The sequence below is a fragment of the Enhydra lutris genome, unplaced genomic scaffold (genome assembly GCF_002288905.1).
Source record: "Enhydra lutris kenyoni isolate GAN:26980312 unplaced genomic scaffold, ASM228890v2 scaffoldscaffold126, whole genome shotgun sequence".
Lineage (NCBI taxonomy): Eukaryota > Metazoa > Chordata > Mammalia > Carnivora > Mustelidae > Enhydra > Enhydra lutris.
Genome location: NW_019154210.1, coordinates 537,923 through 550,068, shown reverse-complemented (window position 1 = coordinate 550,068; position 12,146 = coordinate 537,923). Strand labels below are relative to the sequence as shown.

At 43.4% G+C, this 12,146-nt stretch overlaps 1 pseudogene; it reads right to left on the bottom strand.

Moving 5' to 3' along the window:
• Positions 1-7,422: 7,422 nt before the first annotated feature.
• Positions 7,423-8,277, bottom strand: LOC111139935 (annotated as a pseudogene).
• Between the last annotated feature and the right edge of the window lie 3,869 nt (positions 8,278-12,146).

Genomic DNA, 12,146 nt, shown 5'->3' with positions numbered 1-12,146 from the left:
CATATGGGGCGTGCCATGCTCTGAGGCCACCAATCCTAACCCAATTTCAGGTTTTCCAGTCGTCCATACCCAGGGCTCTGCTCTGGAAACCCTCTTTTGGAGGGACACCTGAGGCAGAAAACAGGACTCCTACCTTCCCACAGAATGACCCCAAACTCTTGGGAGCCGGGCCAAATCCCCAGAGAGGGACTCGTCCATGGCCCATGAGGCCGCCCCTGAATTCCACAGCCATCTTTGAAACAAAATCCAGAGACAAAATCCTGAGGGACTGCCTCACACTCGCCCTTCCTTCATATCCTGAGGAGCTACCCTCGCGGTCTGTAGATCGGGCCTGCCATACTGTTAGTCCCAAACCTAAGCTGAGTTTGTGTTTACAGACTTCTGTCCCCAAAGACCTGGCCCACACACCCTCCAGGCTGGGGCCTCTGGAGCCACACCTCAGGACTGTGCCTGCCCTCTCCAAGGATACTCTGCCCATTCCATTGGCCACAACCCTACAGATTAGGAGAAACCTCCAAGGCCCCCGAGGCCATCCCAATAATGTAGGCTTCCCTGGACAAACGGGCATTCTGACACAAGCTGAGCAACTACTACCACTCAGACATGCAAACAGATGTCCCCAGAGACAGAAGATTGAACCAGACAGACCCCTAGGCCTAATCTGCACCCTCGCTTTGGTTTCCAGGCATCCCTCCTCAGAGGCCTGGTTTCGAATACCAGCATATGGGGATTCCCTGAGGCACCAAACAGAACATCTCTCGTCTCCGCAAGGGAAGCTTGCTCTTTGGAACTGTGTCAAAACTTATGTAGGAGAATCTTGCACAGCCCCTGAGCCACCACCACATTCCAAAGTCTCCATGGACACAAGCCCACATTATGCCTCATGCTCAGGAGAGTCCATTTCAACTTAGCCCCCTGGGTAGCTCAGCCCATAGCCAGCAGATTGAACCTACTTGTCAGTAGGACAAATAAGAATGGTAGGTGGGGTGTCCAGGCATCCATACTTAGAACCCTGCTCTCAAGTCTTTCCATATGGGGTGTCCTGGAGCCATCCAACAGGACTTGACTGTCCTGCAGAAGAAAACATTGAGGTTTGGAGCAGCTCACAACTTCCAGCGTGGGAAAACCTCCAGGGCCTCAAGAGGCCCCCCACTTCATGAATGACTCCAGGGTCATCATGGACACAAACTCCAGCCTGAGCCAATGTCTGATACTCACCCTGACTTCAGATGCAGAAGATCTCAATTCAGCCTCTGCAGAGTGAGCTTGCCACGCCTTGGGCCTGCCATGCCCTCGGCCCCAAATCTAACACTACCTTGTGTTTTCAGTCTTCCTCACACTCCTGGCCAAGCCCTCCACATTGGGAATTTCAGAGCCACAACACAGCACTCTGCCTGCCCACCTGAAGAAAAACATTGCTGTATGTTGCTGTCCAGAAACCCCAAATGATCAACCTGCACGGCCCTCAGCCCCACCCCAATTTCATAGGCTTCCCTGGGCACTAATGCTCTGTCTGACACAGGCCTGGCCCATACCTCCTGACAGACACCCAGACAGTTGGCCACATACCCAGCACATCGGATCTGTCATGATTTTAGATGGTCCTCTCTTTCCAACCTGTGATTTCATGCATCTGAACCTAGATTTTTTCTTCAATCCCTGCACAGGGAGGAACCTGATGCACCAATCAGAATTCCTCCTTCTCCATGGCAGGAAACCTTGCTGTTCGCATGGTGTCAAACCTTCAGGGTAGGAGAAACCTGCATGGCCCATGAGGGCATGCCCATGCTTGAGGGCCGCCTTGGACACAAACACGCATTGTGACCTTCAGCGTGAGCCCTGTTTTCAAATAGTCCTTTCAGTGCCTAGACCAAGAGTGGGTATATGGGCCTTGCTATGCACCTAGTCGCCCAATCTTAACCAGAGGTCGGATTTTTCATTCGCTCGTACCCAGGGCTCTGCTCTGGAATCCCTCTTTTGGAGGGACACCTGAGGCAGAAAACAGGACTCCTCCCTTCCCACAGAATGACCCCAAACTCTTGGGAACTGGGCCAAATCCCCACAGAGGGAACCTCGTCCGTGAACCATGAAGCCACCCCTATATTCCACGGCCATCCTTGGCACAAAATCCAGAGACAAAAGCCTGAGTGACCGCCTCCCACTCGCCCTTCTTTCATATCCCGAGAAGCTCCCCTCACGGTCCGTAGATTGGGCTGCCATACCCTTGGCCCCAAACCTAAGCTGAGTTTGTGTTTTCAGACTTCTGTCCGCACAGCCCTGGCCCACACACCCTCCAGGCTGTGGCCTCTGGAGCCACACTGCAGGACAGTGCCTGCCCTCTCCAAGGAAATTGTTCCCATTCCGTTTGCCACAACCCTACAGATTAGGAGAAATCTCCAAGGCCCCTGAGGCCATCCCAATAGTGTAGGCCACCCTGGAAAAAGAGGGGCATTCTGACACAAGCTGAGAATCTACCTACACTCAGACACGCAGACAGATATCCCCAGAGACAGACGTTTGAACTGGACAGGCCCCGAGGCCCTAATCTGAACCCTAGCTTTGATTTCCAGGTGTCTCTCCTCAGAGGCCTGGTTCAAATACCAGCACATGGGGGTTTCCTGAGGCACCAAACCTCTGTGGAGAACACATCTGATCTCCATATGGGAAGCTTGCTCCTTGGGGCTGTGTCAAACCCTCTGAGTCAGAGAATCCTGCAGGGCCCCTGAGCCACCGCCACATTCCAAGGTCTCCATGGACAAATACCCATATTGTGACCCATCAATATCAGACTCCATTTCAATTCAGCCCCCTGGGTATCTCGCCCCAGAGCCAGCAGATGGAACCTGCCTTGTTCCTAGGTGCCAATAGGAATGCAAGCTGGGGTCTCCAGGCATCCATACATAGACCCCTGCTCTGGGACCTTTGTGTATGGGGGTCCCTTGGGGCATCAAAGCCTTCACACCCTGTACTGCCGAAGGAAACCTTGCTGTTTGGAGCACCTTGCCACCCCTAGAGTGGGGAAATCCTACATGACCTCATGAGGCTACCCCTCCATTAGGCAGCCATCATGGACACAACTCTATCCTGAGCGAACGTCTGGCATTTGTCCTCACTTCAGATGCTGGAGATATCCAATCAGCCTCTGCACATTGAGCCTGCCATGCCCTAAGCCCTAAACCTAACCCTAGCTTGTGTTTTCAGACTTTCGTCTTCACACTCCTGGCCTACAAGCCGTCCAGACTGGGAATTCTGGAGAAACCACACAGCACTCTGCCTGCCCACCAGAAGGAAACATTGCCCTATGGGGTTGCCCCAAAACCCCAAATCAGGATCAACCTGTAACACCCTCGATGGCACTCCAGTGTCATAGGCCGCCCTGTGCACTAATGCTCTGTCCAACAGAGCCTGAGCACACATCTCCCAACAGTCACCCAGACAGTGCCATGGCCGTAGGCCATCATCTCTACCAAACCTGGGTTTTCAGGCATCTGTCCCCAGACCTTAGCTCAAATCTCTGGATATGGGGGAAACTGATGCACAAAACAAAACTCCTCCTTCCCCTCGGCAGGACCCCTTGCTGTTGGGACGGTTGTCAAGCCCTCTGTGGAGGAGAGACCTGCTTGGCCCAGGAGGCCACACCCACTCCTGATGGCCCCCTTGGCCCAAACACGCATTGTGATCCTCAGCCTCAGCCCCGTTTCCAAATAATGCCCCTCGGGATTTGGACCAAGAGCCCGCATATTGGGCTTGCCATGCCCCTAGGCCCAAATCTTGACCCAAGGTGGGGTTTTCCAGGCGCCCATACCCGGAGCCATGATCTGGAATCCGTCTTTTTGGGGACCCCCTGAGACACAAAACATGACTCCTCACTTCCCTCAGCATGACTCCATACTATTGGGAACCAGGCAAAATCCCCAGAGAGGGAGAATCTTCCATGGCCAACTTAGACACAAAATCCAGAGCCAAAATCCTGAGCTACCACCTCACACTCGCCCTAATTTCAGATCCCGAGGAGCTGCCCTCAGGGTCTGCAGTTCAGGCCTGTCATCCCTTCGGCCCTAACCATAACCCCAGTTTGTGTTCAACCTAAGGTTTGCTAGAATGAAAGGAGGGTGCACTGGATGGTTTCACTGGGTGGTGGACATTGCAAAGGGTATGTACTATGGTGAGCATTGTTAATTGATTAGGACTGATGAATTACAGACCCGTACCTATGAAACAAATAATACATAATATGTTAGCTAAAAAAAAAAAAAAAGTAATGAAATATCATGATCTGTGGAGAAAAAGACACCAATATCATCACACTAGTAATGCAATTCAGTTGTAAAACAAGAAAAGATGAGCTTATATTCAATCACAATAGTCAATGATGGGATTTTAAGATATTGGAAGCTCTAAATATCTTTATTTCATTTGCAATTGCTATGTTTTGTCTACTTTTCATTTTTTAAGAAGAGTTTGTTCATTTATTTATTTATTTGCGAAAAAGAAAACATGAACAGGGGAAGGAAAAGAGGGAGAGGGGCAAGCAGACTCCATGCTGAGCTCAGAACATAATATGGAGCTCATTTCAGGACCCCAAGATCATGACCTGAGCTGAAATTAAGAGTCTGTAGCTCATTTCACTAAGGCACCTAGGCACCCTTTCATTTTTTATTGTAATGGATGTACTACATGAAATGTGCTAAACTAAATGTACTAAACGAAAATCAGACTTTTTAGTTATTGTATTTTAAATTTTAATATACTTTGTATCGTGCTACCCATGCAATAAAAATATAATTATTTTAGGTCACCTGGATGGCTCAGTGGGTTAAGGCTCTGCCTTCAGCTGGGGCCATGATCTCAGGTCCTGGGATCGAGTCCCGCATCAGGGTCTCTGTTTGGTAGGGAGCCTGCTTCCTCCTCTCTCTCTCTTTGCCTGCCTCTCTGCCTGTTTGTGGTCTCTCCTTGTCAAATAAATAAACAAATATTTAGAAAATATATAATTATTTTAGCAATGGACCATTTGACTAAATTTGCTTAAAACGGAAATATCAATTTCAATGGACTATTTCCCAATTGCATCACGATCTTTTATCTATAATTTCAGATATCAATTTACATGCAAATACATTTAGAGATTGATCTCTTCCAAACTGCTGACTCTGGTCGACCTTGTCTTCTTTCCATATTGGCATATCTATAATTTAATTTTTTTTTACATGAGCATTCTCTTTTACATGAACATTCTCTTATGAATATTACAAACTATTCTTAGGCAGTGAATAGCAAAAAAGTTACTTGATTCAAAATTAAAATAGTCAACCAACTGTAAATGATTAATGTATCTTAACAATTAAGATGAAAGACAATGTCTTGCTGACAGAAGAAACTTTGTATTAGGCATAGAGAGAGAATAGGAAGTTTGAACTGGTATTGCTACACCAAAGGATAGAGTAAGAGGCAAATAGGAAGGCAGAAAGAAAATAGCCTGTTAAGTTTTGGTGATTTAGAAGAAATCTTGTGACAGCACTTTAAATTCAGATGGGTAAGGACCAACGTGAGCCACAGGCTGGACTGTTGTTCAGGATTTGTCTGTAGGGGAAAGCACAGCTTCCAGACCTATTAGGAACAGAAATAAGAAAAAAAAAGGAAAAAAAAAAGAAAGTTCTTATTTGTGCTCAGAAATCAAATCTGAGGACTGGGGGAATTGTAATACCATACACTTCCTTCTGTTCTGCCAGACAAGAGCAATTTAAATGACCTAGGTCAAGGAAGGAAAGGATAAAAAGTATACCAATTATTCTTTCTACTTCATCATAAAAGTAGTCTCCTCTTTAAGGATTTTGTTGTGGACATTTCATTCTAATATTGAAGTACCTATTACATATTTTGATAGGTCATCAATAATTTGAACAAAGAAAATCATAACTACATTTTAAAGTACTCCAATGATGCTCAAGAGACCCGTGGTTTGCAAGAGGGCATCAGGATTTGTTTTGTTGTTGTTGTTGTTTTAATGTTCAGTTAGCCACTGTGTACTACATCATCAGTTTTTGATGTAGTTTCCAGTGATTCATTTGCACATAACACCCAGTGTTTATCACAACATGTGCCCTCCTTAATGCCCATAACCTGAATATGCCATCCTCCTATCCCCCTCACTTCTGTAACCCTCAGTTTGTTTCCTGGAGTCCAGGGTCTCTCAAGGTTTGTCTCCTTTTCTGATTCTTCTTACTGATGAATTAGTTAATTAATTCAAGTAACAAATTGACAAATTATTGACAAATCTATGTAGAAGCTATTGGTCACTTTGCTAAAGGTGCTGCAAAATTCTATGGGATTTTCATTATCCTGTGGTAGAAAAGCATGAAAAATTTAACAAAAATATGAATAAATTACAAAAACTAATTAAGCAAACCAGGCAGTTTTGTGATAGAAAATGATGGCGATAGAGTAGTGGACCACTCAGCAGGATGATCACAGGGGCCTAAAGATATATTTTATTAAGAACTGAATGAAGGGGAGGCAGATGAATGACAGCCAGAGGAACAGACTTCCTCTTAGGTAGGGACCACCAATTTAAACCTTCAAAAGGGAAAGAGCAAGAATCTGATTTGTTAATTTGCTATTGAATCCCCAGTACCTGGAAAATATGGAGTACATGTTAAGCGTGAAGTTAATAAATGATGATATCTTTTTTACAACTGGAAAGATTAAATAAGGATGAGTTTTGTTATTTGCAGAGGACCCTGTACACATTTAGAAAGCTGGAAGTCATAGATGAATCTTCTGCTTCCTTGATTTTTGTTATAGTTGATATTTACCTAATATACTGTTTTTGTTTGTTTGTTTGCAAAAGAATACATTTATTACATATGATCAGCAGATAGTTGTTGCTGATATATTATTCTCTCAAAGTTGTGGAAAATTTCAATATAAAATACAATTTTATACACCATACAATCACAGGGTCCTTGAGATCTCCACACATTTTTTTGTGCTGGTTGACTTTCAAAGGGGAGACCTGGTCCCAGCCTTGAAGCTGCAGGAGGTTAAGTTTGCCACTTTAGGTGGCTGGGCTTTTCCCAGCCATAAGGATGTGATTCTACTTCCGAGATGAGTGGCCTTTTCTAAAGGGACTGATAAAGCCCCCTGAAAGCAGAAAGGTGAAAAGACAGGAGAGTCAGACTGGGGCTGAACCAGGGGAACTCTGGTGGGAGGACTGCCCTATAACAGCAGTAGGGAACTCTGAATAAAGACTTTTTTCTAGTAGTCTCTAGAGCCAGAAGAAGGGCCCTGGCAGAACCTTTGAAGGGATCCCGGAGTACCCAGAATGCCAGGGAGGTACATGTCCTTAGATAATGAGAAGTCCTGGCCAATGGTCCCCAGTCCTGGAAGTCACCGGTCAGATTGTTGTGCCAGGGCAGCTCTTGCCTAAGACAGCTGGGCCCACATGACCACACTAGAGTTGGTCACACGGGCTCCTTAGTGACCACCCTAGAACTGCATGTCTTGGCCCCAGTGTTGGAAAGACACAAAGCAGACACCCATCTTGATGCTGGAGAACACGTGGGTGACCTGAATGCAGACAGTGTTGTTCCACTGTTGGATGGGAATGGGCACAGCAGAGAATTTATCCAGCACAGTCTGGCTGGCATCTAGAAGTTGGACAAGGAGTCAGTACATACAGCCACTGATGTGTCGGGCTCCCCACCAATCATAAACACAAATCTCAGTCTTCCACTCTCTAGCAGCCCTGGCCACAACCCTCCTCCACCAGGTCCAACACCTGTTTTTTGCGACACCAGCCCAAGGAAGACATGAAGCTGTCCTGGGAAGGGGCCCACAGCACCATTCACATGTTATCTCCACCACCCAGCCATCCTCACCATGCTTCACCACCCATTTCTGAAGACCTTCCTGGCCACAAGGGTTGAGGATGAAGTTGCATTCCAATGGACTGCACTGACAGAAGCTGCCCAGGAGGCAGTGCCTGCCATTGCAGGCTGATGGGTGGGGGAGGGCTGGGGACAGACAGCTGTGAGCAAGCAACAGCAGGGTACCATGGTCTCAGGCCAGTATGAGCAGCCAAAAGTCTGCCATCCACCAAGGCACCTCAGCCCTGGCACCTTCTGCAGCAGCAGTACCCCAGCAGCATGTGGGGGCTGCATATCTCAGCACCACCAGGAGCAGCTCCAGTGGCAGTTGGCTCAGGTTCAGTGCCTCTTTGGGTTTGGGCTTTGGCATGGGGAGCAGGGCAGCCCCGCCTCAGGAGGCCAAGACACCCATGGCCATCCGTCCAGCCCGAGCCAGGCCTGTTGGTGACTTGAATCAGAGTTGGGGCTCCTTCCAAGCCATCTCTCCCCTATCCATAATATACTATTAATTAATTTGATTTATCAATGTGTTCTCAAACCTACAAGCAGTTTTGTCTTACTGCTTTTCATTAAATATGACAATTAATTACTAATTTCACAATATGCAATTTGAAAAGAATTTACTTGAACTCTGTACTGACACAAAAGTGCGGAAGGCTTCACATAAGGAGGTGACAACCTGGAACTTAACATTCATGTAGGAGAAAAAAAAAAGAACATGGGACAGGCCTTTTACATACACTAAGAGCAATATTTATTTCAATGCACATGATGAATATTTTTTCAACTAGGTTTTTGTTCGAACAAATTTACAATATTCCTAATGAATTATTGAAGGTGTTTAACTTAGAAAATAAGTAAAAACAAGGTAACATTGACTTGTAAAAATATTGAGGTTAAAAATACTAGATGTATTAAAATATTTTTAGCATATTGTATTGCTGGAAAGGCTACAAATTCTTTCCGCCTTGCAAACTTCCCGTTTGGTTAGGTAGACTTATTTAAAATCCTTGAAGTGAGTCACTGTGTGGAACCTCTTGGAAACATACAGAGTGCTTCTTATTTAGTGGGTCATCCTACTACTAGGGCAATTTCACATTTGTGACCATGGCAAAATTTCAAATTATTTTTTGTGTTCTACTTTAATCTCAGGACATAAATGATTAATATCATAGACTCTTTTGCCTGAAACTTAGATTAAGCTTGAAGTATTGATTTTCTATTTAAAAGAAAATACACTATACCAGTAAAGAAATCTAATTTTCTTAAATCATCTCTCCCCAGTGCATTGTCTTTCCATTGTTTATGTATTTTCCACTTGTAACTATTGTCAGACTTGTTGCAATTCATGACTGAAATTACTCCCAAACAACAGTTTTAACTTAGTGTTTGCTTCATTTAGTACTGAAAATAATTTTCATTAAAATTTAAAAATATTCTTATATGATATCATGTTCTACATGCAAAATATATAATCCAGAGACCAAATAACTAGGTTGAACAGTCAGGTAAAAGTTATGGAAGTAATTCACTGGGGTTTATTCCACTAGATGGTAAAACCATGAAAGTAGGTACATTATATATCTTGGTTACACATTATTATTTAATTCCCTCCAGCTTTCAGTGCCCTTATCTAATTTAGTAGGTCCTTTGTACCTTTAGATTAGTGAGTGATTTAAGTGGAGATCATTGGAAAGGCAAGTAAGAAAAGAGATATAAGAGTTTGTGAGACTTGAAGATTTTGATTAAAAAATAAGCATAATTGGGGGCCCCTGGGCCATGCTGCCTTGGTTTTGGCTCAGGTTGTGATCTCAGGGTCCTGAGATAGAGCTCTATATCAGGTTCCGTGCTCAGTAGGGAGGCTCCTTAGGACTATCCTTCTTCCTCTCTTTTTGCTAACCCCCCCATTTCTTTCTCTCCCTCTCTCAAATAGAAGCATAACTGGTTTGATCTAACAAATAAGGAGCCTAGAAATTGTGACTCCATCCTAACAAGCAAAAAGCTGAAAAATAAGCAACTTTCCTAAGTTTTTTCGGAGTGAGTTCATGGACAAATCCCTGCCCCTAAAATTGGAGACAGAAACAGGCAGATAAAGAGACTTAGAACCTTCCGGAGCAGAAACTTCCACAGAAACCAGTCCTGGGGGTGGGAAACCTAAACTGTAATTAATGTATTCCTTGAAGTTATAGTGTGGTTATGACTCAGATAAGAACTCTATGTTGTGGGGGGGGAAGCCCACAAAACAAAAAGGAACTGCAAGGGGATCCAACCATAGGGATCCTCCATACATCTGTGAGTTTTACCTCCAGGAGCTCTACCATAGTTAATAGTGGAGAAAAATTTCCTCATGCCTTTAGCAGGAGAAAGGGAAAAAGATCTATTTTGAAAAATACCCCTTTATTTATATAAGAACAATTCAAAGTGCTGATGGAAAGTATCATTGAACAAAGGAAATTGAGAGACTCCATATTCATGGATAAAAAGATTCAATATGGTCAAGATGTCAGTTCTTCAAAATTGGTCTATAGAATCCACACAATCCCTATCAAAATCTCATCAAATTAATTTAAGGATATCAGCAAACTGATTCTAAATTTACTTGAAAGGGCTGAAGATCAAGAATAGCCAACATACTATTGAAGAAGAATAAAGTCAGAGCAGAGGTCAAACTCTTCTTCAAGACTTACTATAAAACTCTGTAATCAAGATAGTGTGGTTATGGGTAAAAGAATAGACAGAGTAATGGAATGGGGTAGAGAGCCCATAGATAGATCCACAGAAGTATGTCAACTGATCTTTGACAAAGGAGCAAAGTTAATATACTACAGAAATGAAGGTCTTTTCAACCAATAATGCTGTAACTAGACATTAACATTGGAAAAAATAGACACAGACCATACACCCTTCATGAAATTTAACTCAAAATGGATTACAGACCTTAGTGTAAAATTCAAAAGTATAGAACTCCTACAATATAGTATAGGAGAAAATCCATGGCCTGGGTTCTGATAATGATTTTTAGATACAATATTAAAGACATGGTCCGTGAAAGAAACAATTGATTATGTGAACCTTATTAACATTAAGAATTTCTTCTTTGGGGGCTCCTGGGTGCCTCAGTGAGTTAAAGCCTCTGTCTTCAGCTCAGGTCATGATCCCAGGGTCCTGGGATCGAGCCCTGCATCAGGCTCTGCACTCAGTGAGGAGCCTGCTTCTCCCTCTCCCTCTGCCTGCCTCTCTGATTATTTGTTATCTCTGTCTGTCAAATAAATAAAGAAAATCCTTTAAAAAGAGAACTTCTTCTCTGCAAAAGACAATGTCAAGAGAATGAGAAGACAAGCAACAGACTGGGAGAAAATATTAACAAGAGACACACCTGATAAATAACCATTATACAAAATATACAAGAAATCTTAAAAATGCAACATTAGAAAATGAAAAACCCAATTAAAAATTGGACAAAGACCTGAACAATGACCTGAACATATATTTATAGTTGGCAAGAAAACAGATGGAAAGATGTTTAACTTCCTATGACAGCAGGAAATTGCAAGTTAAAAATGAGATGGCACCACCTACCTGTGAGAATGGACACAATCCAAAACAGATGATCCTTAAAGCTGGAAAACAGCTTTCTCTCATTCATCGATGGTAGGAATGAAATGGTATAGCCACTTTGGAAGACAGTTTGGTGGATTCTTCCAAAACTAAACATACTCTTACCATATTACCAAGCAACGACAGTCTTTGTAATTACCTGAATGTGTTGAAAACATGTCAACATACAGACTTGCTCATGGATGTTAACGCAGTTTTATTCATAATTGCCAAGAACTTGGAATCAACTAAGGTGTTTTTAAGTGGGTGAATAGATTAAAGGAAAAAAAAAACACAAAAAAACTTCATTACATCAAATGACATTCAGTGCTACAATAAATTTGCTATCAATCCATGAATAGACGTGGAAGAAATTTAAATACTTACTATTAAGTAAAGAAGACAATATGAAAGTCATATGTATGCTTCCACCATGACATTCTGTACAAATAAGAACTGTGAAGCAGTTAAAGTATCTGTGTTTGTTCGGGTTTAGAGGAGGAGGAAAGGATGAACAGACAGAGCAGAGAGGATTTTTAAGGTGACAATGTTCAGTATGATACTATAATGGTAGATACACCTGATTATACATTTATCAAGATCCACATGGTGAATGACATCATTAGTGAAACTTAACGTAAACTATCGACTTTGGAAGCTAATTACATGTTAACCTAGGTTCAT